Below are 26441 nucleotides of genomic sequence, written 5' to 3'. Positions count from 1 at the left end.
AAATAATAAACAAACACAACTGCTGTGTGCACGTTGTAAGTCCTGATTTGCTGTGTGCATGTTGTAAGTCCTGCTGTGTGCAGTTCTGGGCACCACGGTACAAGAAGGACATTGAACTGTTGGAGAGTGTCCAGAGGGGGCGACAAAGATGGTGAAGGGCCTAGAGGGGAAGACGTATGAGGAGTGGCTGAGGGCACTGGGCCTGTTCAGCCTGGAGAAGAGGAGCCTGAGGGGGAACCTCATCACGGCCTACAACTTCCTCCTGAGGGGGAGTGGAGAGGCAGGTGACCTATTCTCTGTAATCACCAGTGATAGGACCCGCGGGAACAGTGTTAAGCTGAGGCCGGGGAGGTTTAGGCTGGACATCAGGAAGAGGTTCTTCACCAAGAGGGTGTTTGCACACTGGAACAGGCTCCCCAGGGACGTAGTCACTGCACCAAGCCTGTCTGAATTTAAGAAGCGATTGGACTGAGCACTTAGTCACATGGTCTAAAGTTTTGGGCAGACCTGTGCAGTGCCAGGAGTTGGACTTGATGATCCTTGTGGGTCCCTGGGTCCCTTCCAACTCGGGATATTCTACGATTTTTTTTTTTCTTTTTTTTTTTTTTTTTCCCCTTGGCAGTTATTATACTGCAGGAAAAATGATGCTCTCAACTTTGGAAAGAAGGGCTTCTGGGGTTGCTTATTTTGTTTCGTTTGGGTTGGTTTGTTTGCAGTGTGATATTGCAGTTCTTTGATATACAGCTTGTAATGCATAATGGAAGTTGTACTCTAAAATTTCAGGAATCAAACTGAAGTGAACACAAAAATTAACATTGTTCCATGGTTTTGCTAAATCCAATGAATATGCTGTCATTTCCGTTTCTCACATTGTAAGCTGAAAGCCATATGGAAGCGCATCTTTCCAACCTGTAGGGCAAAGCAGAGATTGTATGCAGTAGGCCATGGAGAGGTAAACCTTTGGATATTTAATGAGTATGTCTGCTTACTGACTGCTACAGTGCAGAGGGGGAAGGACAGGAATTTTATTTCTCATGATCCATTACAATCCCAGCACTTTGTGTCCTTGTTGCCTCCTTCCCTCCAGCCACCGGTCCTAGGTGTGTCCACGCTGTGAGAAGTGTGCTGCCAATGGTGTCCAGGTACTCGGTCTCGTTGTGGGGAGAGAGTTGTGAGCATACTGCACATACCTCCTCTCTCTCTTGTGCTGTGAATGTGCAAGGCAAGCTTGCACCAGGTGAAGCCCTCCAGCACACAAAATCACTAGTGCAGATGCAGTCATTGAGGTGCTGTTGTATTAAATCTGTCCTCTATATGCATACTCAGAGGAAAATGTGTTACTGTGATGTGATGCCAGAAGGATCAAACAGTTTCCTAAGGCATGTGTGGCTTGTATGCTTTCAAGTATAGGGAAGTATTAAATTTTCATTACAATGATGCTGTTTTCAGCTAGAGAGCATTTTAGCCACATTAAAAAAAAAAAAAAAAAAAAAAAAAAAAAAAAAAAGCTGCAATGACAATGATTCAAGGCCAGAAGAGGTAGCTAGGAAAAAAGGAAGGCTAACCATCTTATATTTGCTCAGAGTGATAGCATCTGACTTCTTATCTGAATAAAATAAACATCAGAAACAATTTGTAGTATATTGTAATTATTACTAGCCAGAAAACGACCTAGTGAGATAGAGCCATTCCTACATCTTGGCTATGCTGGTACTCTGCTCTGCACTGAGTCTGGAGAGCTGAATTGGAGTCTCACACGTCCTGAGTATGCAAATACTCAAGTATAAGCTGCCTTTCAGGCAGCTGTTTGTCATTGGAGCCTGTGGCAGTGCCCTTAACTATCATAACAAATGATACTCAGAGCACAGTTTCTCATAGTTTCACGTATATGTGAGAGTTCATCAACACCACAGGGTCTATGAGGGGTCTTGTTTGTTGTGGGGTATTGATTTTGGATTATTTTATTTTCTGTAGCTACACATAATGTGGTTGATTTATTCATACAAATGGCTTAGTTGTGACATTTTTTCTTTTGGGGGCATGGAGAAGGCAGAGGAAAAGAAGCTTGCTGAATCTGGGCCTCAGGAGGGCAGAGATCAAAGACTTCTTAATAGAACTCCAGATGCTAAAGCATTCATTGTGGAATGCAGGGAAACTTGCTGCAGTGTGTTGACAATGGCTCCAACAGCAGGCAGTGCCAACCACCCCAGATACACACTAGCATGAAGCAGTGGCAGCCGATGTGGCCCTGGAGCAGCCCGGGGAACGCACAAGTGTGCACGTTGGTTGTAGAGGGAGACAAAGCACAGTGAGGCAGCAGCTGGAGAACTGTGGCAAGCGGTGCATGATACAGACAGAACGGTAGTATGCATTAACTCCTGCACTATTAATTTACTACGTTTTGAAATAGAAGTATAAAATACACATGATTTTGTCTGTGTACATGAACTATGAATTATGTTGTTTAGGTCATTCAAAAGGACAGAAAGTGATCTTTATCTGGACTACCACTACTAAATATTACAAACATGCCTACTGTCTGGTGTAATTACCACACTACTGTTTCTGTTCTCTGCTGAAATCAGATTTGTCCTTCAGGGTTTGCAATGCCAATTAACTCAATGAAATATGAACAATTGAGTAAAGTAACAGTGGAAGACTGCAAATAAGTAATAGTAGGAATCCAGGACAGGGTCCATATGGAATCATTGTACATATGTACATGTATAGTAAGCAATGAAGCAATATCTTACATGATAAGCACTATCAGATGCTTTATATGGGTTGTACAAATATTTGGAATTCAGTGACAACACTTGATATTAGGAAGGTTAGTGACTAACTGATTAACAGCAGAGAAGGCATTTGCCAGAAAGTGAGCAATAGTCATTATTACAGTAAGACATCTTAAAACACGTTTTTAAATTCTCACAGACCTATTTCCCCCCAAAACAAGGTGTCTTAACTATCTTAACAAGGAGCCCTGTTGTGGTGCTCCCCCTTACGGGGCCTTTGAAAATGGATGCAACTGAATGGCACGAAAGATGTTCAGGTAGTCACTGTGTATGAGCTGGCTGTATCATTCGTGCTACACTGATGTGAACACTGCTACTGTGATTCAAGTCATGTTTCGCTACCATCTCTGAAAGTTGAATGACCTGCTGCTTTATTTACTTACACTTGGACACAAAAATGTACAGGTAAAGCTTGAGGCGTTAACCTCATGCAAACTGCATCCTGGCAGCAGTTACTTAGGAGCAGGGCATTTGAAAGTGGAGAAAAACATTCAGGCTGGACTGAAAAATTGACATGCAGATGTGAAATATAGTCCTGCTTTATGGGGGTAAATTTACCCCTGTTGTGGGACAGCTAAATCGTTGTTATGGCTTGTAGTATGTATTTATTGCTTTTTCATCGGGAAACATTGACCTGAAACGTTTTTTTTTAATTTGTGTTTATGTACTAAGCCATAGATTACCATCAACTGTAGCTACTACCTGCAAAATAACAAAACAGAAAAATCCCCAGAACTTGGGGATTCCCAGCCTTGGGAATTTGAAGGAGTTAAATACAGAATCTAAAGGATTGCAGTCTCATTCTTGCATCTACATTTTCTAAATGTCTCCTGTGTGTATCCTTTCCCAAATCCAAAATTTTGATCACTCCCGTTTCTTGATATTCAGAATTCATGGCAATTTTTTTCTTCTTCAACTTTTCTAGTATTTGTTGCAAGTTTATTGTTTCTCTCAAGAAGGTACTGTTTCGCTGTTCTGCAGTGTCACAACAGACCAGCATGCTGTTCTGCAGGAAACAAGCCAGGAGAGTGTCATGCATGTTGCACATACTGCATATAAACTTGTTTCTGTTCGCAACAGTCAATTTAGTTCTGATACTTCCTGTAAACTAATAGCCAGTATCAGAAACTTCAGAGGATATTTCAAAGTCAACTCCCCTACCTGCATACCTGTCTTAATAATACATGAAAATAGAGACAGAAGAGTACTGCTGTGCAGTCACATTTTATTATAATGGCAGTTTGCAGGGTACCATGCTGATGAAGTTGGAATTGGCAACTGCTGCATCATGTTGAGAAGCAGCTAAGGGAGTATTTGCTTTCTGAGACTGCTTGCAAAGAAATGAAATACTCTTATGAGCCAGTAGGTTTGCTGTCTTCTTGTGTATGTTTTACAGGATTGCTGTTACGGACACTCAAACATTTATGTTAATTTGTCATTAGATACATTAGAAATATATTCATCCACAAAATTTTTGTTAGGTCAAAGAGAAAAAAAATGTAAGTGAAGATGAATGTGACTGTCAATACAGGTTAATCTGTTTACAGGTTTAATTTGATTACAGCATATCAGAGCTCAGTTGTTCACAGTGCATATAAAATGTTTTGAAGACTGAACTAGTGTTCATTCTTTTGGTCCCGATCTTGCATTCATAATCATGAATGCAGAGTTACGAGCAGCACACTTATATTTCAAATAATTAAGATTAAATAATTTTAACCAAACGTCAATGTTTAAAATACCCAGAAAAAATACTTTTTTTTTTTTTTTCAAAATGAAAAACTGAATTGCAAAGATATACTTCTGAGAACTGTTTTCATATTATAACATTTAGTTTGTATAAGCATAACTTTAATAATATAGCTAGTTACTTCTGTATGGTTAAATAGAAGCAGTTGTAAAAATAGCAGTCCATTTTGTAACTGAGTGGTGTAACACCTAGTGGTCTCTGTTTCATTGTCACTTTCCTGTCTCCTTGGGTCTGTGCTGCCCATGCTGAGCCCTATAGGCTGCACCTCCTCTGCCAGAATCTCTACCTTTCCTTCTCATCAGTAATTCCACATATTCTTCCTACCTTGTTTCAGCTGCTATTTCTTTGGCAGAGCACTTTGACTGTAATTGATTGTCTATGACTGTGTCTTCATTAGTGTTTTAGTTCAGAGCGATAGGTTTTGAGTGAATGCCCTGACTGCTCTCACTTGCCATATTGTTTCCACTTAACTGCTCGATGTCCACAGAGCATTTAGAGGTGTAAAGTAGATGCAATTCAAAGGAAACAAACTTGGAAATTTCTCTCCATGGGTGCACAAAATGCACTCCAACCCATGAAAGGAAATGTCCAAATGAATAATTGGCTGCTTACGTGCTCTTCAGTTATTTGTTTAGGGGTGGTAGCAGGGCACTAGGCTGAAGGTATTCCAGCATAAGACATGATATGAGTACAGTGCATGTGTAGGAACCTCAGCTAGCAACTGGTACAATACACTGATTGTGCCAAATTACTTGCTAATATAGATTAAAGCCTTGGTTGCTCACAACTGTGGATATTTAAAAATCCATCATTCCAAATCGAATTGATAGGTAAGTACCATTTATATTTCAGACTCGAGGCGAGGATGTTAGCACCTAATTAGAGCAGCAGAGAAGGTAGAGTTTGACTTTCTGTAATGGCTTTTCACTGTTCTGTTGTAGAACGAATCATGACTTCCTGAGACAGGAGGTATTTCCCTCTGCTCTTCTGGATTTAATAATTCCAAACCTGAAGCAAGATCTATTTTCATTATTTATATTACTTTATAATATAGAGACTTTCCCTCTTCCTGGGTCAAAATCTGTTATGCAAATATGACAGTGACAGTTCTTGTCCCTCAGAGTTTAAATAATGTGACCAAGTTTTCTGTTTGCTGAGCCCATGCTTCTATCCTTGTGGCAGCTACATAGAGTAAGTGGTTCTGATTCTTACTAGCATGAATCTTTCAACTTACTGGATAGCAATGAAGCTTTGCCAGTGTGTAAAGACCATTAGCATCAATTCCAGGAAATGGTTCAGTTCAAAGTCTAAGTTCAAGAAATTTCATGTGTGTGAATGTAAGTACTATTTTTACATAGATATACAAATTCTGAATATGCATGAGAGAGAGGGAGAAAGACTGTACTAATTTCAGAAATCTGGCTAAAACATTATTCCCACTAGGACATAGGATCATTGAAAGAAAATGGAAAAGCATGGAAGCACCAGCTGTTTGTGAATGAATCAGATTTGGCCTGGTTAACATCAGAGATGAATCAAATATGGTTTTGCTAGGATGATAAAGACAGATGAACTGAAGATGGTTTAGAAACCCCCTAAGACAGAAGACTGTGTCTGGCTAGTAAAAATACTTGTGCTGTTAAATAAACATCAAATCATTATTGGGCTATTTATTGATTCAAGTTCAAGACTCCTTATCAGTTTTCTGCTGGTGTCGTCCTACAGTATCCTAAGTAAATCAAACACCCTTAAGCTTCCCAATTGCAAAAATTAAGTTGTAATTCTGTTTATGTGAACCTGAGACCATGTGTAATGTCTGTGTAAGATGCTGACTGCATTTATTTAAGTAGCTTATGTATGCTGTTCTGATGAACTTAGCTTTTAGGATAAATTTGCAGGTCTTAAATATTTGTTAAATAAACCCACAAAGTATAGGAGAAGGGTGGATCAGTGACATGGAAACTACTGTGTGAATTCTGTGCAGGCTAAATGTGGGATAGCGTCACTGAGATGAGTGGAGGATTCTAAACTTCAGGATACAGGTGAGACTTCTGTGTCTTTAATCCATAATAACGTCTGTAACAAGGAAAAAGAAAGCTGAAGGAAGTGGTGGGAGATATTTGTATTTTCATTGATCTTCTCTTAGAAGAAATGGGTAAGGAGAGGGAAGTAATAACTCAGGAGGTGAAGAGCATTTAAAGAGCTAAAGAAAGCACCCATATGACTAATGCTGTAAATCTACAGTACAATTACATGGGAAAAGGAGAGGTGTTTAGGTCAGACAATCACAGAACTGAAGGGACAGAGAATGTACTCAGTGGAGAAAGTCATTTTGGTCACAGGCTGTCTTACAAACACTATGCATGGAAGCAGAGAAAGAGGATGTTTGCTTGAGCCTCAGTTATATCCAGCAAAATTATCACTAATTGCAAAATTATGCTTCTTTAAGCTATGTAAACTTAAGGTCAAAGTTCACACTGCTCTCAGGTAATTTATAAACAAATAGAAGGTGTTTTAAACAATCTACCATACAAATAATTTGAATGTGTTTCTTCTTCATTCTGAAATATTAGAATTACTGCATTACTCTCTTATAGAATCAGGTTCTCTCAAGGTCTTGTTAATCAGGGTTCTGTGATAGGGATGTAGAACAATTAAGAAAATATGGCTTAGTTAATTTGAATAATCATTTCTCAGTGTGGTGAAAAATCGTATGTTTCCTTGAAAAGCTTAAACACCACTTATGTTTCCTAAGGAGGGAGAAATAGAAATTGTATATTGAAAAGGACAATTTCAGTAATATATTTTTAATTAAGAAAAATCTAAGTAAAAATGATCATAGAAATTGAACCCTTAGATATTGGTATGATTGTAAAGCATTCCCTTATTCCCCATTTCACTGCTAGGATGAATCTGTTCTGGATGGATTAAAAAAAATAAATATCTTCATTCTCCAAAAAATGACCTAATATGAAACTTACAGAGGGACCTTCTGAGAGCATCCACTCCACTTTATACCTCTAGCTCAAAGTAAAATTGCACTTGGTTTGACTTTCAGCAAATCAAGATGCCTTCTATTTAATTTCATTCAAATGTTTAGTTATGCTTCATTGTTACCACATTAGATAGCAAACACAAATCCAATAAAATGTAAACCTCACTTTCATTTAGTTGAAAGCAACTTGCTTATTCAAAGTCTTTGAGATTATCTCTTTCAGAAAACAGTTTATTCTCAAAGGTAAGTAACCTTGGTCAACTTGAAGCTCTGCTTAATCCTGTGAGATTTGATTGATTTATTTTTTTTTCTGTTTTAGTCCACTCTCATGTAAATTATGAAGTTACTTCATTCCGAGTTTGTTTAGTTACACAGAGAGAAAAAACATGTTGCTAGTAACAATTCTCTGTTTTCAGGAAGAAAAGCCTGTAGCACCTAATATTACAGTGATATTCTTCTCATGTTAATTAATTGTTTTAGGTAAGTGATAGACTGTGTTATTCCACATTTATGCTCACTCTGAGAGCTGCCAATGCTATTTGAGAAGTAGCTTAGATGATTTAGTTAACAAAGTCTAACACCAGTATGTGTAGGTAAATCCAGAGTAATGGCTCCTTCAAAACACCGGGGGCGAGGCTGACCCTAATTCTAATGCAGAACCAGAAGAGCTACCTTACTGTTATTATCAGAAATCTTTCCAGTCACAACATGCTGTTTTTTCTTTAACTAGGGACACTGTTAGAATAACAGCTTTTTTGCATCTGTTTAGAGCAATCTAAGTAGCAGTCCTCCAGTCCTAAGTTGCTCCAAAAATCTGTGACTTTGATGCAATAAGTCAGTCAAAGAATGCTTCTGGTCTGGTGTTAGTAACTGTGCATGCTAAAACATGACCTCTGCTTTGTAGCATTGAGGGGACTGAAGACCAAAGCTTTTAGGTTATGGATATGAATACGCTGAAGACATGATTGAGGCCAAGTATTTACTGGCCATTTTGGTTATTCTGCCTATAACCTACCCCTTACATCTCATCATTTAGGATTTGGGCAGTCTGGAATGTTGAGGATCCTGTTGTTTAGTCCACAGAGCCGTGGTTAGCTCCAGCTGGACACAGTCATGGAGTGGAGCACACAGTCAAGTCCCCTCCTCAGTCCCATGCAATTTTCCATTTAAAATCTGAATAAGAATGATAGGGCTGGTACTGTCATGACTTGGGTAGTCTGATATGTTTTAAAGGCCATTTTATGGTCACCATAAGTATTTAATTTCAGTGATCCTTAAAATATTTACATATTTAACTTTGTTCATGTAAAGAAAGTTCAGCAGTTTCATCTGCATTTAATAGGCAAAACAGAGCAAGAACATAGAATGCTATTGGCCTCCGGGACTCTGGTGAACTACTCCTAGGGAATTCCAGAAGGTGACTGAAAAAGACCAGTTATTAAAGTCTGTAACCTATAGATAGCACATGTCTTAGTGAGCTTGTTACCTACACTGGAAACTTCTGGTTTCTTTAGAATGTAAAAGGTTGACTCAATCAGACCAAAAAGTGTGTATCTATTACAGATTGTACATGCATAAACCATGTAAGAACTGATCATGGGTAAGATCTTTGTGGCATTTCTTGTACCACTGATTGGAGGAACAGGGAGTGGGAAGAAGCCAACACATATATATAGCAAAACAAAACAGTCAAAATCTTTTATTCAGGCAGGTCTTGCCTGATCTTTTGAAGTTATGCTTGTGAGGGTGTCCAAACTGTGCTTTTGCCTGTGCAGAATGGAGGTTTTACCTTCAAGCTGTTCAGTTGTCTCCACAAAAAGGCTACGTTTTCTAGGGTTCAATGATAATAGAAAATTCAGGAAGTGAAATCTTTTGTTCTCAGGCTAAACATGCTTTTTGACTTGTAGCATTAGTAACAACCTTTTTGGTCTATCAGTCATTCATAACCTTTTTTTTAGATTGGCTGTAAATGTTCTATCATTTTCTTCAGAAAAATGGGCATCTAATCCAGTGTAAATCAAAATCTTTTTTAGTAATACTTTCCAAATGCAGTATTTCAGATACTCTTTCTTTATGCAGTACAAAGCATTTTAGGAAATATGAACCATGTTATTTAAAGTGGTAAGCACAAGAAAACAGGCTGATATCAACTGGTGTTTTTTTATTGTCAGCTTTTATTACTTTTTTAATTATTAATGAAAAATAAGGTTACTGATTAGTTTTTTATAATAAATGCGTAATGTTTGATTCATTTTAATGAAAGAACGCATAGCTCTGCATAGCAATATGGAAAATGCACGTGGCAATTGCTGCATTCAAACAATAGTGTTTTGTTTTGTTTTGTTTTTTTAAGTTAAAACCCTAGAGGAGTATCATTTGAGGTTGGCTGAAATGTTTTGTTAACTGATAGGAATTGACTTGTGCCTTCTCAAACCATAATAAATGACGTTGCTAGAAGGAAACCATAGTAAATTTTTTACTGTACTGTTATGGAGGTTACTGTTCTTTTTTCCCAATGATCTCAATGCTAATAACAGTAAGGGAACAAATGAAACAATTTCTCCAGAGTATGTCTAATTATGTTGGATTTTGTGTCCAGGAAAATTAAGATATAATAGTACATCAGCAGAACTGAACCTGATACCACAAAGATAGTTTTGTTAGTATTGATCTCAGACTTGTTTGCAGTGGACTGGGTTATGGGAGAAATTGAATGAGTAAGTCCAGATAAGCACAGCTTGGCACTTCGTATTTATTGGAGTGGTAAACCACTGGAATTGTAATTACTAGTCTGCATTACAAATTACATCATTTTTACTTCTTGGAACTTGCACATTTCAGTGAGAGGGCTGGGAAATTATTTTTTAATATGCTTGTTAGCACAGCTGTCTGAATCCTTAATTTACATTAACAGTGATATCAATGAGACTGTGCTCTTACACAGTAGAAGTATTTGGTGTTGTATTTACAAGAGGTACATTTTCATTCTCTTGCCTTCTCAGTGGATATCTTTGAGAGCACATCTGTGTCTCATTTGCTCCTTACTGGCCTCCTGTAATTTTGAGATAGTTTCAAATTTATTCTTAACCAGCCTTGTACTTCCAGGTAACTAGAAGTCAGTGGGATTCAGTGTCCTTTGTGGACTGATAACTTCAAGTTTGAAAATGTTGATATAAAACTGGTAGATATAAATTTGGGAACCCAGCATGCTGCATAGAAGAAAAAAAAAAAGGTTGGGGGGGGAGAAAGAGATGTTAACTGACAGCTTTAGAAATTGTTTAAATTTAGGCCTCTGAAAACTGTGACATATATGTTTGTTTGTTTGTTTGTTTGTTTTTCCTATGACAACCCAATATTAAAGTGCTTAAACTTGCCAGCCCTACCTTCCAGTCAGTTCTCACCTCCAGCAGTCTTCTTGCAGTTGCTTGTCTGGCATAAGTACTTTTGAACCAAAAAGTGCTTTTTTTTTAAGCCAATGAATAATCTGCTATTTGTAAAAGCAGAACTGGCTAGTTAATTAATGTGGTTCCTTTTAGCTTTTCGTATTAATTTCCTTATGATACTGTTGTAAATAATTTTTCATAGATGATTTTGTAGTAAAGTATTACATTTCTTACATCACCTGTCATCTCTCAGTGTGTGCTTCATTTCAGTTTAGGAATTGGGTCACATGATTATATATTTTATCTGTGGCTCTGAAGAACAGGAGATGTTCATTAAAAGTGCACTCTGATGATGAAGTAGTAGAATCTGACTCTAGTACTGTTAGTTTCCTGCACTGTAACAGCAGTTGGCTTCTTTTCTTTGGCTTGTATGACCTTTGAGGCCGTATTTTCATAGATTCATATTTTGTTGTCATAAGTGGTAAGCGGAACCAGATTTTTTAGTGAAAATTCATTGGCATTTTCTGACATGCTTTTTCAGGAGAAAAATTAAAATACAAATCCATTAGTTTTTAATGCTATTCATATGGAATTTGTAATAGTTCAATACTACATTGTATAATTCTTGCTATATAATCTCTGTTGTAATCCACAAGCGATATTTCTCTAGGCACAGCAATTCATAGGCGGGTTGTCAACTGCTGAAAAATAACAAGTTGACAACAATTTGAAAAAGGACACTGAGCTGATAGACCAGTGGCAAAAAACTTGTGTTGTTAAAAGCATGATGTATGAGAGAAGGAAAGAATGGGCAGAACAGTATAACATGAAAAATGAATGGACATTTCATTATAAAGGACTTCCCTCTTGTTTTCCAACACATTGCTGCTTTCAAAATCCTGTGTGAATACTGAAAGTGGTTTGTTGGCAGCAGACAGCAATGTCAGATGCTTATACCTTTTCTGAGCAAGAAATTTGTATTGATGTTTCTTCAGTAAATTTTCAAATTGCACAGCTACACTAAATAAAATGCCATTTTCTGAATAAATTAGAATTTTGTGCTTTCATCTGAATTTCTAATGTCATCCTGTGTAATATAATGTCTGTGCTTCTCATGAGGCAGCCTCTTCAATTTTGCCTACACCTGTGGCTTAATATAGGACATAAGGTCTTCCAAAGACTGATGTTCCCAATGGAACATCACTGCTTTTCAAGAAAAGGCTTGAAAATTATTACAGTGTTACTAGGTAAACCTCCAGGTCTTGTAGTTTTTAATTTGAACAGGCCTTTTGATGTGCAGGTATCAGATACCACTGGGAGTAGCTTTTGTTTTATATCTTATACTCTTTACCTTGTAACCTTGCACGAGACAACTAAAATAGCTTTAATTCTGTTTGTTTGTAGTTTTGCAGTTTGTGTAACTGTTCTTGTTTTCATGACTGGTTTGCTGTATATTATCTTATTCTAGTAACAGAGGGAACAGATAAAGTTCAATATCCTGTAATGATCAATACAATATAAAAACATTATAATGAAAACTTTGGTAAAATAGTTGATAGAGAGCTTTGTGAGGATTGAAAGAGTTACTTTTAATCTGACGTATTTTGACTACCCAAATTAGTATGCTTATCTGGAGATTGTTCAGAACTGTTCAGAATTTACACTTTTTTTTATTTTTATTTTTTATACCATCCACCTCGGCCTTCATTTTCTGCTTAATAGTAAAAGAAGGGGCAATGAATAAATGGTGCAATGTCATAAATCAAGTCCATACTTGAAACGCCACTAAAGATATGCAGGGAGAGTGGTCTCTCACTGCAGTATTTTTTTTTAATTTTGAACACCTTGGGATCAAACATACGTTCCAGCTCCTCTGCACGCCTTTCAGGCTAAAAAAGAAATAATCAATTCTGTCTCCAAGGGACATTCATGACTGATAAGTATGACAAGTCTGTAAGGGGCAGGAGATTCCTTAGCAGAACGTTTTCTAACTTGCTGGCTCCACCCTGATGATGTAGACAAGGTTCGTCATAGCTTTTTAGGAGGAGCTATCAACAACTTACCTATCTTGTGAGGCCATACAAATACTTTATGTTGATGACTGTTCCTTCACCTGTTACTCTAAATGGCAAACATATTTACCTTCAAATAGCAGCTGATTATATCTTAATTATTTGTCTGTAGAAATAAAGATTCTTACAGCATTGAAAGCGAAGTTTTTAAGTACCATTGTCTTACAAGCATCTTGTGCACTATATGAATGTTACCTAAACGTGAATGCAATTTCTGAGCACATATATGAGCACAGATTTTAAAAAGCATTTTCATACATTTCATGCAAGACTCTCAACTCATAATTCCTACCCTTCCCCACATGGAAGCTTAGGGAATTCTTCAGTTCTTAATAATTTGAAAGGATCTTTTTGAAGACAGTTACTGAAGTGCTACAGACAACGGATATTCTATGGGTTCCTAACTCTCTGCATATGCCTAAAACATACAAAATACACCAGTCAACTGCTGTGCAAAACAATTAGTTTAAGCAAGTGGCTAGTAGTTACTCAAGAGACTTTAGGGCTCAAAATTAAACTTCATTTATACTTAAGCCCTTGCAGTTCAATTTTAAACTCCATCAAAGTTGGAGAGGGATGTAAGAGAATGAAAGAAAAAGTGAGCTGACACTTCTTTGAATGTGTGCTTCAAAACCACCTTTTCATGGAAACATAATTATTGTATTGTTAAGTTATGAAATGCACTAAATACTAACACAAAATAAGCAGGCTGTGCATCACAGCCTCACATTTCATGGAATGAATCTAAAAGCAAAAGTTTCTCCAAATAGTTAAAATAACATCCTGAATAATTTATTTCTGTGAGGGGACCAAAACTGTTGGTTATAACTGATTTAAATTTTCCAAGGAGTATGTTACTTGCACAGAAGGTAAAATTAATCACAGATTTGTGGCTATATCATATGTTTTTATATATATATATACACACACACACACACACACACGTATATATATAATGTATTATATGGTTTTGTCTGAAGAATGAGAGACAAGTGAGATATTTTTGTTTTTAATTCTTTGTTTATTTTACTTTACCCCCCTCCCCCCAAATAAAATTTAACCTTCCTAGAGAGGCAAAGTTGAAAATAAAAGCACTTCTCATTGAATTAAATCAGGTGCTTCTTTTAAAGGCAAAATACTTTCATTTTGCTGTCTTCCAGTGTATGTGTGTGTGTGTGGAAATAATTTCAGCTTTATCCAGAACTTGATTAAAAAAACAAACAAACAACAAAACCCCACCTTTCATGGAACCCTGAAAAAGCCCTGTTTGCACACCTCTTGGGGTGACCAGAAGTCTCAGCATTTCAGAGGCAGTCAGAGTAATACAGTAGAGCTGGGCAAGCAATCACTTTAAGAATAAGTTAGATTTTAAAGCTCAAAGAGTTAATGCCTATAGACCAGTGTAAATCCTGTTTATCCTCTCAGGTGACGAGCTAGATCAGACAGATTGTTCATAGAGACCTTTCCTGAGTCCTGCATTTAACTGGTTGGCAAAAATTGCCTCCTTGGAAAGACTCATGATAATTGTATGAGTTATAAAACAAAAAAATGAAGTGCTTAGAGAAACACTTAAGAATGAGATGATGATTGAAATTATGTTCAGTCACACAAATCTTCAGAATAACTTAGTAGTGTGTTATGAATCATTTATGCAAATATACTCAAGGTAATATATTTTTGTATTGCAATTGACTTCTGTTGGTAAAGTTGCATCCGTGGTTATCAGCTTGGGACTTGTTTGGTGGCCGTATGCAAATACTGGCATGCCCACATACTCCAAACAGTATGCAAACAAACACTGCTCTTTGCAGTGGACATATAAAAGCATGAGGATTTAGAAGCTCATGTATTCCAAGAAATTCACTTTCAAACTACATGGAAAATGCCTGGAGTTTGATGCGTCAGTATTGCATAATTTATACACTGTTCCATTACAGTCCCTGTATAGCTCCCCTTCACTGAGAATATTGTTGAGTGGATCAAATTGCATTTCAAAGGTGTCTGCAGTTAGCGTCATTAAGAAAAGGGTTTATACTGAATAGAACTCAGCATTCAGATCACTTGGTTTGGTTCCCAGCTCAGTTATTTAGCCACTTCTCTTCACCAGTGTTTCTACGTTTCTAAGGCAGGAATGCTAATGATTATATTTGTAATGTGGTTTGAGGTTTAGAGCTAGAAAATGCTACCCAAGAGATAGGTGGTTCTCAAATATTTACAGATTTGATAAATACTTTTGATCTCCACTGCCTGGTTGGACATTGATAGTGGCATTAGAAGAACAAAGTCAGAGTACAAATAACTTTTGTTACCATTATTGTATTTAGTGTAAGTTTGTATTAAGGACTTTAATTGGTTTCTGAATTTATAATGTGTTTATTTCTGAAAGGTTTTGACAAAATCAAACATTTATTTACTTGCATCTTTTTTTAGCCACATCTCAAACCAACTTAAATACCAGGCAAAAAGGAAGTTAAAATACTATGTATTTGAGTTTCCATTCAAATAATTTTATGATCTTCAAAAATGAACTCTGAAGGCCAAGTTGAAATTTGACAGGTGGCAACTGTGCAGGCAATCATGTCACAGGGTGGCTATTTTGTGTAGAGTGTAGATTTTATATAAAAGGATGAGAACTGTAATCTGTATTATCTTTCAGAGTGTTTGCCTATTCTTTTTACTCTTATCTGAAGACTTTATTTTCCAATTTTCTTTCAGAGGTCAATTAAAAAACAAACAAACAAACAAACAAAAAAACAAAAACAAAAAAAAAAAACCAGGCCACCACAGAAATGCAGGCTACCAAAGAGCTTTTTCCAGAATTTTGTTTCCAGGGTTTTGTCTCGTGAAGAATTTTGAATGACCATCCTTCTCTAAACTTTTACTCTCTATTTTTTTTTCCCTTAGTGTCTCCTGCCCTGTCACCATTTCATTTTTTGCGTCTCAGCTCATAGTGGAGACTCAATTATATTTGTTAAGAATCAGCTCAGGATTTACCTCAAGAGTCTGTGCAGGAGAGTTCCCAATGTCTTCTACTTCCCTTCTTTCTAGGGACTTTGAGTCAGTTGGTAGGGTTGTTTCCTTGGGCTGAAAATATGACTATTGTTAGACTCATGATCTAACAGAAAAACTTCCTGATGACCATCAAAATGAACTCTTGCTTTTTACACTGCACTGAGGTGGGAACAGCTCTGTTTGCCTGTTTTTATCAGAACTAGACCTTACTCGTCAGTTTGGTCTTAGAAGCTAGCGCATTAAAAATGGCATTAGATTCAGCATTATAAAAATCTGTTCTTTTCATAATTACAGATGTAATTTGCATCCTTTTTTTTCCCACTAAGAATTGCTAGAAGTCTCCATAAGACTCTTATTTAGTCAGTCAGTAATGCCCAGTTCTGTACATTTTGTTTTCTTTTGCAGTTCTTCTATTTCTTGCAGTACAACAGGATTTTGGGTTTTAAGATGTTCTTACTACAAGTTATGAGCTTGATAGCCATCATGCTACATTTATGATCCTGTACTACACTTTAGGGAAAGCTTCTATAACTTACTTGCTGGCTTTGTTTGCAGTAGTCAGAGCCCTGGAGACGTCAGCATTTAACTGTGTTTTGAAACTGCTGAAGTGTGTTGTTCCACCAGATTGGGTGGCCTACACAGCAACTCTAATAACAAATAGCTCTGTTGTTGGTGTTACTTTTTTTTCTTTTTTGGTGGGGAAGTAACTGCACATGCATTGTGTTATGGTTGCCTTTTGACTACTAGGCAGTAAATTCTGAAGAAAAGAGCCTGCTATTGTCTCACTTCTGAAATGAAACATGAGTATAACCTGGAATGAACCTATGTCTTATGTTTTTATTCATTGTTTGTTGACCTCTGGTCAACTCTCTGTCACTATGATTAATCATTCAGACTCCAGTTGTCCAAAAAGACAATTCAAGCCTTTTCTGCAAGAGAAAACACGGGGGTGGAAGGAAATAAAACAGAGTATTAATGAAACAAAATGGGTTAATCTTTGACATGATAATTTATACCTAGGTTAGCAAACCAACAGGAGTGCTCTTGTATGTGAATGATTAATAGCTGCTATGGTTGCATCCGTGACAAGTGATTAATAAAGTTTGTGATTAAAAAAATACTTTCTTTTCTTTTCCTAAGTGTGCAAATCTTAGAACTCTACTTTAGTCAGTATAGTGGTTCAATTACAAGGCAGACCTATTTGTTATTCAGATGTCACTCACCATTACTCATGCAAATGTCTTCGAAATGGAGTTCACTTGATCTGTTAAGTGCTAAAGAATTGGCAAATCCAGCATGTCCCCAAAATACTTTGTAGCCTTTGGGAGAAAATACGTCTGAGACGTAGTTGTTTCTTCAGGAGTGTGTAACTTACCAACATGGAATCTGTTGCTTATTAAAATAGCATTCTCAAACTGTACTAATTAGCTACCAGACGCAAATTAAATCTGTACTTCATAACAGGAGCAAGAACTTGCAGTAGTTTCAAGGCTATCCAGATATAGATGTGTTTTTTTGTTTTTCCAGGTGTTAGAACATACTATGAAAGGGTATGTAATGTGAATGGAAATCATTCACAGAGCTGTAACATGACAACTTCAACCAAGAACTGCTTTTTAAATCCATACCTTCCCTTCCCCCAAAGTCAACAGTATCACACAAAAATTTGCAAGAATTAGTTTACACAACCACCTGCAATGTGTACCCTTTCAGAGCTTATTTTCAAACGCATCACATACCATTCCCTAGACTGTTCAGATTGTCATAGTGTAACCAAGTGGGTGAGGTGCAGTACCATTACGTTGGACGGTAAGAACGGCTGTGGAGATTTAGGCTAAGGGTTCAGTTAACCCTGTGTCCAGTCTTCCAGCAGGGGTGGATGGTAGCAGATGCTTAGGGAAACATGGGTGATAAGGGAATGATGCTTTCTTTGTTATACTCCACCAGTTGCTACATATGTGTAGTTTCCCAAGCCGGAATTTACATTCAGACCACCATGCTTGCTGTCTATCAGTCTGTCAGGGATTAATCTAATCATTTCTTTACAATGTTTGTATTTTGGCTGCCATGATATTTTGTAGTGGCTGCTTTCACAATTTAAAGTTTTTTTTTTTTTTCCATTTCAGATTTGTTGTATGAACATTTCTTTACCATTCATTCTAGTTACTATTTCATTAGGAATAGTGAATAATCTTTCTTTACTTCTGTTCATGATTTTGTAGATCCATCTCATATTTCCTTTAGGTTATCTCTTCCAAGTTGAAAACTATTAGTCACTTAGTTTTTTTCTCTTGTGAAATCTGTGGCACATCAAATTATATTTCATCTCTTTTTTTGAGGTGAGGGACCAGTATCTGAGATGGATCCACCACTGATTTATACAGCAATGTGATGGTATATTAGGTTTTGTTCCAAATTTGTTTCATAACAATTCCAGGCTTTCTTTTTGGCTGCCCCAAAGTCCTGAACTAGCATTTTCAAAGCACTATCTACAATGATGGCAAATCATTTCATTTAGTATAGCTGGTATACATAATCCAAGATGACTTTGTGCCTTTTTTTTATGCTTTGCACTGTATTTTAAAACATTCAACACTAATTTTCATCTTCAAATATTTTGCTCAAATATCAGTAAAATAATATTTTTATTTCTCCCTATGCATAGAGAGCTTATTTTTTCCTCTCTAATGATATACACTGCTTATCAGGGAAAAGAAAATTTAATCTAAATCTCCTCCCGGCACCCTATCTGGCTTGTGTAATCTGTAAGTTAGGGCTGTAAATTTACAGGCTTTACACTTTTCTGGAAGCCTAATAAAGTTGGATGGATAGATTGGTACAGAAACTATATCAAAGGCCCTTTTCTGGAAATAACCACTTCAGCTGATCATAATTTGTTGCAATAACCTTAACAGAGATTTGTCTTTCATGCACTTAAACATTAAAGTGCATAGAGTAAGTGACACTCTAAAGCCACAAAGTAAGTAAAGTGACAAAGTAAGTGCCATCAAGAACTTTTGTGTGAAAGCTAGCAAATTATTTCTTCCTTTGTATGCATTAATCAAATGTGTAAGAAGAGAGTATTGTCTCCCTGACTTATGATAATGTAATTATTAGCTTCAGGAAGAGTTTTGTGAGCAATATTTGTTTTATTTGTTTGTAAATCTCCTTTTGCTTGTTTTGAAACATGTTTTTAGAACATTTTGACCAGCAAATCAACTTTGGTAAGAGAGGGAACTTAAATTGACATGAAACACAACATTTAATTTTGAGAATTTCAGAAGTAGAAATTTGGAAATGAATGATTGAATTGAGAATGGGAAATCCAAGAACGGGAAGTTAGTGTCATTCTTAGTATACCTGCCTGTCCAGTTGTGAAGAGACCTTTGTTGCCTTTGAGATCCAAGTTCTAACAGCCCTACTGAAACTTAACAAATAATGATGTTTTCTTTATCTCTCTAGGGAAATGAATGTGTTATTTGAAACATCAGGGTGGAAAAAAAAAAAAAAAAGGAAGAACACAAGTTTGAGTCAGTATTCCAATAGACAGCTTTTTAGATCAGTATAAGAGCTCTAGTAAGGGCATTTGAGAGCAACATAAAACAAAACCATTGAGTAGTATGTGCTCAGTTTGTATCAAAAAATGAACAATGAACTTCCTAAGATTAGTCTTTTTGTTTGTTTCCTCCAGACAAGTCTGTTCCCTATAACAATATAATTTTGAAAACTTAACCTTATTTATTTTGCATAATGAAATAGTGGTTTTGCCACTATGATCATTTAAAAATTATTTGGTTTTTATTGTAATATGTTATGGAGAAAAGACAGTGCAGACTCAGGTCTTTGTTGAAAACTCCACAAAAACTTACACCATCATCTCTCAGACCTTACCTCTTCCAGAAGCAGCCTTCCTCATCATCTTTGCAATAAGGTATCTTGACTCAAATTGTGAGCCAGCTGTGTGGTCTGTAAGTCTCTGGGCTCTTCAAGGTGTGTGACCATTGACAGTGCTTACTGGAGAAACTGGGCAGGGTGCCTTAGTTTCCCTCTGGTAGCAGCATTATTTGATTTACAGCAGTTTTTTAAAACATGAATCTCCAAGAATTTTTCTTTCATTCTAAATAAATATTTGTCATTCTACTTGCAGAGACCACAGTATTTACATTTAGCTGTTGATATTTTAATTAACAATTTAAGTGTGTTGTTTGCCCTGTGAGTTCAATGGGAAAAACTCTACAAATAAACAGCAGTTCCCTCTTGGACAATCACTCTGTAAATGAGCTTACTTTGTCAATAAAGCGCATGCCTATCAGCCCCTTCAAGGCAGCGGGGGGCAAGGATGTTCATTTACTTAAGCAGTAGGTTATGCTATTAGTGTGTGTGATTGCTGTTAATTAGGATATGTGTAGATGTCTCCGTGCTCCACTGTCTGTAATACAAAACCTTTAACCATTAAGGCTATTAATGAAGTCAATAAATGGTTCTATTAGGAGATTTTAAAATTTGTATTATTTCCTCTCTGTTTTGCTCTTTTTTATTGTAATAATTATACAGTAGTCAAAATATAACTGAGAGCTATACAGAAAGAGTAAAGAAACAGTTTCTGCTTTGAAGAGTCTGTGGGGGAAGGGACATATTTACCAATATTTGTTCTGTAATTCCTGTTAGAAGAATACATGTATAGTCCAGTTATGAATTATTAGTGTTTTCCATCTTTTCCATTTGATATTCAGTTCAGTGTTTAAATATGCTTTTCATATCCCTTTGACTTGACGTAATTTAAGCATTTGTTTAGTTTTCCAAATCCATCATAAATGGTCTCGTGTTTTCTTGTAAATGAGGTTATATGAGTGTACATTTGAAAGACCAGACTGTATGAATATGCATTTATAACTTGAATTTTAAAACCAAATGTCTATAGCAAGTCTTGAATTAATAATGTCTGTGCTGTGCTTTGCTATTAGCTACATATAACCTCTCTGACATCAGTAACAGGGCCAATTCAAACTCTTGTCACAGTGAGCATGTCATTTTAAATAGATAATCTAAAGCCATGTTTCTGTTTACATGGAAAAGATCAGTTGAAAGAAAATACTGTTTTACGATGATAAACAGTAGAATTCTGTATGAAAATTCATCCATTTCTTGAGAACAAAGTAGAAGTCTCATGTCCTAATAATGGTATACATCAATAAAAGAACATCAATAAAAGTTGATGTTCTGTCTGTGTGAGCATCACGCAGAAGGGAAGCAAGCCAGTGCTATTGGTATTTGGACTAGCAGATAAGGAGGTGCTTTCTGAGCTCCTGGAGGTTAGAATGTCTAAATGAGCTTGAAAATAAATGCCAACACACTCTGCCTTTACTACATACCCGAAGGGGAAATATAACGTGCCTGGTTTTAAACTACACAAATGCTACCCTAGCAAAAAATATGGTGAGACATTTGCTATTGTTATGGGGCAATTTCAATTTTCTTTATTGTAGCTGAGATTAAACCTTAAGGTTTTAATTCTGCTTTTACAGAGTAACCCAGCAATACTGGCCACAATTTCACCAGAAACAGCATGAAACATTAAAGGCAACAGTGCATGGAAGTTAGCAGAAGTCAATTTTGATCAGCTTTGGATCAGCTTTTATAGGAGTGTTGGACTTGGGCTTGAACTTATATTAGGATTTCTAAACTGTCACAAATGCATTATGAACAATGAAAACACAGTTAAGATAGAGTCAGTTTCCTGAATCTTAGAAATGTAATGATGATTTGGGAAATTCTGTTTTGTTCTAGATAAAAAAATATTTTTCTGATTAAGTAGTCTTGTTTTTTTTCAGATTTCTTTCCTGCCCATTTATCCATAGTTTAAAATACAAAAAAAAGAAAAATAAAAATTGAAAGTTCAAAACCAAACTAGCTTAGAGAGATTTCTTTAAAGTTCAAGAATCAGAACCCAACCAACATCAACAAAAATCCCAAACCATCAGAAATAGAATGAAAGGTTGCACCTTTTGTGCTGTAAATATAAATATCAATTTGGAAACATAGAGATGAGTCAGTGTTTGAGACCTTGACTTTCAGCAGTACCATGGTTTCAGTGTTTTCTGTGTTTCCACATATAACCTGGTATTAAGGGAAGAAAACTGTTGGAAAAGTTCACTAATTCTAGCAAAAACCTGCCAGTTGCTACACTGCAACACTGATATGTTTTATTCCTCATTGTATCCCCTGTCAAGGTGGTTTGGGGACCTGACAGTGAACCAAATTTCTCTTAGAAGTTACTAAGAATCATCTTTCTGGAGCTCATTGGAAGCTTTCAGCCAGTGCCAGGCGCAGCAGCAGATGTGTTTGTAGAGGAAGTTTCCAGACATCAGCAGCTTTGCTGGGCTTGTACTTCGGCTGAGCTGCTGTAAAAGTGCTGCAGAGAACTTCAAAGCCATATTGTACAAATCACAAGATAAACGAGCTCAGGAAGAAGGACTAAATTTCAGAAGACAACCAAGAACATCAAAGATGCCCTGAATTAGAGTTAAAACTTGCTCCCTTAGATCTTGTTCCCTTAGACTCACTGCTTAGAAATTGAAAAACATGACAAGGGCGAGACAAAGAACTTGAAAAATTTGATAGAAATACTGTAAGTCATCAGTATACTTTATTTTATTTATTTATTAATTTTTAATCTGAACTTGTGGACATTGCATTTCCCTAAAAAAAAAAAAAAAAAAAAAGTGTTTTCAAAGACCTGTGTTCTCAAACAGTAGCTGTTTACCTTTTAATAGACTCTTTAATTCAAAGAGTTGATTTACTTACAAACTTCACACTAATTTGAACTGAACTGCTAGTGAAATATGGGGTGCTAAATGGATCTAGTTTCTTGAAAATTATTTTAGTATGTATGTTTTGCAGAATAGATAGGTTCAAATACAGAAATGTTGCAGTGTAAACATAGCATGAGCTATAAAGATTTCCAAGATTATTGTAGCAAGTCCAGCTATACGTGCTGGAAGATGCAGGGGCTGTTCTGACGGCATCAAGGGAGAACAGATTACTGGAAACTGTTCTAGCATACCTTCTAAGAAAAAATGATCTTGGTACACTGTCCTTATTAAAAAATTTGAACACATGGAGAATTACAAAGAGGATGCAGAAATTGTGCACAAAGGGCTACTATAGTGTTACCTGCTAGAACAAATACAGCTTGTTTGATTACAACAGTAAACTAAATAGTATTTTGTGTTTTTCAGGATATTATTGAGTTATAAATTCAAGACATAATCTTGATAGAAAAAGCAACTTTGTGCATTCACATAATAAATTAATTCTGCTCTCCATTTGAGACGAGAATACTTTGTTCAAAAAGTCTATTTTTTGTGTAGTTTCTCAATGAGGACCCATGTTTAGTGAGCAATGTTGCCATTGAAATGCATGCTAATTGAGAAACCATAAAAAGTTAAGGCCCGAGCTATGACATACCATTCCCAATACTTGTACTGCACTGCTGCATGGAAGAGGAATGGTCTGTTGTCTACTTAATTATTTTCAATGTAGCAGTTTAACTTGATTAGAAATGTTTGTACTCAACACAAATTGTTTGAACTTTGACAGTGTATTTGCAGCTTATAATTTTATCTTTGAAAAACTGCCATCTGTATGCAAATATAAGGGAAATGAGAACATTTGCTCCTATCCAGTCATGTAATGCAGTTCCTGTATTTTCCAAGAAAAATATGCTGTAGACAAGATAGCATTTAGTTTGAAAGCTACGTAACCAAATTTTCAATCACTTCTATGTCACATGCCAAAATAGTTTAGGAATTACAGAAGATACTTCATTTTTTCACTCCTGAATATGTGGGAATGTAGAGGCAAATTCTCACAAATGGATATATGTTTATCTTGCTGCTGAAATGGTCTGAATATGTTTTCCAAATGTACTACATTCTTTTTGAATACTAGCCAATTGTGTATTTATTATTTCTTCATGTGGAGCTTTTTAAATTTCCTCTTTATTTATATAGCCTCTTTGGTGACTCCATCCTTTCAGCAATGCATGCTGCTTTTGCCTCTTGGAAGTCAGAAGAGGTAGAACTAAATGTAAAAGACTGGGAGAATTACACTGGTCTGAAAGTCGTTGGCATTGACTCAGCTGATGTAGACAGATGATATATGGGAAGGTGGATGATGTTGAAAGTTCTAGTAGAACATCAAGGACATAAATCTCTCTTTCATGAGTCACAGGGGAGTTGAGTACCAGGTAACTGTGGTGTAGAAATTCATGCAGAAAGGGCAAAAGGAACTTCTGAGTACACAGATGAAAACGCATAATGTTTCTGTTTTGTCATGATTTAAGTGCAAGAGCAATCTTACAGGTTCCAGGAACCATATTTATAAGTGTTGAGCTCCTAAAGGACTCTTGTTCTTGATTTTATACCCAAATTATTACCATTATACCTGAGATACTAAAGCAAATTATATTATTGGAAATGGTGATGAAACCATTACCAAATCACTGACAATAAGAAAAAAAAAAAAAAGATTCTGCTCTGTGACTCAGACCCTACTTCATATATAGCCCCCCACATATTGGTGAACATAATTACTTGTAATATTTAAATTGCTTCTACATGCATTGATGACTTTGCTTTTTAGAGTCATTTTTCCTTTACTATTTCATGCTTTCAAAGAAAAGAAAGTTAACGTTACATTATCTGAAACATGATTTGCTAAGCTGAATCAAACCATGAAATTCATCAGCTTAGATTTCTTCTGTAACTGACCAGTCCCTGATGATTCAGAGGAATATGAAATATCTGTGATACTTTTTTAGGCCTTAGGTCAGCAAGCTGATTGAGCAAGCATCAGATTTTAGAAATCATTGCAAATTCTCTGCTTGATTTGAGGCTAGCTAGCTGTTCGTATTGATATTTTGCTCTAAAATTGAGTCACGCTTTAGAGCACTTTCAAGTTGCTGTTCCATAATTTGCACCAAAATAATGTTTGATCATAAAGTTAAGCAAAAGAAATTAAAAAGGAAGAGAAAGAAGTCAACTAATGTTCTGTACAATATCTTACAATTCCGTTATTACTGCAGAGGATTACCATTTACTAGCAGCAGTTGTTTGAAATCAGTCATTAAATGGAAATATTTTGCATCTATCATCTGAGATATGGGAAGCACCTGCTAATTGTATATTCCATCTTGGAGTGAAAAATCACATTTTTGATGAAATTACTGACTTCATTTTCTGACCTTAAATAGAATGTTCAGACACGTGGCCAGCTTGTGACAGTGATTAATTAGTATTAATGTACTCATTTGGTGTTCTGTCAAGGATGGCTGGGGATGGGCTGTTAAACTTGTGATCTCCAGCTTTCACACAAATGAGTGCTCCGAGGGCAAGAAGAAACATGGGGAAGAGGATTTGAAGGTTTGCTTTACAGTATCTTAAATGAGCAAATGAGTAAGGGGTGTCAGAATGTTTTTAGCTCCGTGGAGGTATGGGTCAGATCCTCACAGAATGTAAAACTGATTGTTGTCTGCAGTCACTGCACTACTAAAGTTGAAGACTAGTCTGTAATCTTCAGTAATGCTAATTTAGATATATTTTTTTTTAATTTAATATCAACTCTTCTCCAAAGTTAATGATTTCCTTTTTTTTCTTTTTTTTTTTTTTTTTCTTTCCAGATGAATAGGACTTGGAGGGTCTATAGCTTATTTCTAGCTCTTTCATAAACCTTTTGCAGGACTTAGCATCAATTATTTTCACCTTATAGAAAATAAATTTTGGTTAAAAAAATACAGTCTCAGATACTTTTTTTCTGTTATGTTCTGTCTAAATTAGTTTTATGGATATACCTGTGTTGTGACTATGCCTTTCTTTACATAAGTACTGAATAACTTCTTAACATCCTGAGTCTTGTAAAGGTACAACATGGATTTAGTTTCAATAGATTTCCTAAAGAAATGTATGCAGAGTATGTAGAAGTCTTTGGAATACAAACTTGCAACAAAATAAATAAACACAAAGGTAAAATAATTTTGCAGTCAGCATAGTATATGTTGGCATTAGTATAACACAATTTTGTGTAATATGAAAGCTTAGTTTTCTCTTTTTAAAGAGTTTGGCATGGAAAAAACACTTCTGATGGTTAGCAGCTTCCTGTTTATTATTGTGCAATGCCAAGTAAACTGCAGATGACAGATGGATAAAATCAGTATTAAAAGACCCATTTTTGCATGAAAGCATCAAGTTATGCTGATAGTGGCCCCTTCACTCCTCTCTTCTAATGTCAAAAGTATCCTCAGTCTTGGAATGTATAAAGTGTTTTCAATTCCCTTCAGCTTAAAAGAAAAAAAAAGAAAAATCTTCCCCTCATATCCCACTGCTATCTGCATCAAAATTATAATCAAATAGCATTATCACAGCTGAATTACAGACT

General features: G+C 36.1%; 1 protein-coding gene across 9 annotated transcripts in view; it reads left to right on the top strand.

Annotated features, from left to right (window-relative positions):
* Window positions 1–26441, top strand: part of TENM2 (teneurin transmembrane protein 2) — a 1136432-nt gene that overhangs the window by 208955 nt on the left and 901036 nt on the right. The window lies entirely within an intron of this gene.

Source organism: Anas acuta, chromosome 14 (assembly GCF_963932015.1).
Source record: "Anas acuta chromosome 14, bAnaAcu1.1, whole genome shotgun sequence".
Taxonomy (NCBI): domain Eukaryota; kingdom Metazoa; phylum Chordata; class Aves; order Anseriformes; family Anatidae; genus Anas; species Anas acuta.
Note: the sequence above shows the minus strand (reverse complement) of the source record. Positions and strands in the feature narration are given on the sequence as shown.